Genomic DNA, 842 nt, shown 5'->3' on the forward strand with positions numbered 1-842 from the left:
GCCAGAGGTGACCCGGTGGCCGTCTCTGTCCCCGCTACGCCCGGCGCATGAGAGCCGCTCGGTGCGGTCGTCTGAGGCGTCTGAGGCGTCTGAGGCGTCTGAGGCGTCTGAGGCGTCTTCACGACGCCTTTTCAGCCGCGCCTGGCAAATGGTTCTGCCGCCGGGGGGTGGGGGGGGCGGAACCCTGCGGTGCGCCCGGCGGCTCCGGCCCTGCCGGCAAATTTCCGATGGGGAACACAAACCTCATGTGGGACCCTTGAGACCGCAGCGGTTGGATGGAAAACAGCGATGGAAAGAACCAGATGATTTGCAAAACAATCTTGGACACCTTCAAAAGAGGATTAGTGACGTTGGTTCGCTTCCATGTTTGTGATTGTACAGAATGTTTAATGTTTCTCGTTATCTCATGTTTTCAATGGATTTTGGCGTGCAGTTCATACACCATAAATGATCAGGTGCAACTGTTGGTCTGTTGATAATGATATGCCTTGTATTTGTATTGTATTTGAAATTAAATAACGTCCTTGGCCTCCCTTGATCTGTCGGTGGAGGCCAGTGTCTGGCATCGTCTGTCGCTAGAGGGCCCAACACATAAATCGTGCTCTGTAGTCGTCTGTAGTCGACTGTAGTCGACTGTAGTGCTCTCTACATAAAAAAACGTCCTAAGTCCAAGAACAAAACAGTTTCCTCGCCGTGGAATTTATTCCTCTGACATGCGTGGTTAAGCACCGGCTTAACAGGCTCGGTGAGATAACACTGAGGTGTGAAAGACGGTTAAACTTACTAATCCACACACACACATCAGTGGGATCATCTAATACGCGGCAGCACCACTGTAGTGG

This window comes from Zeus faber (genome assembly GCF_960531495.2).
Source record: "Zeus faber genome assembly, chromosome: 6".
Taxonomy (NCBI): Eukaryota; Metazoa; Chordata; class Actinopteri; order Zeiformes; family Zeidae; genus Zeus; species Zeus faber.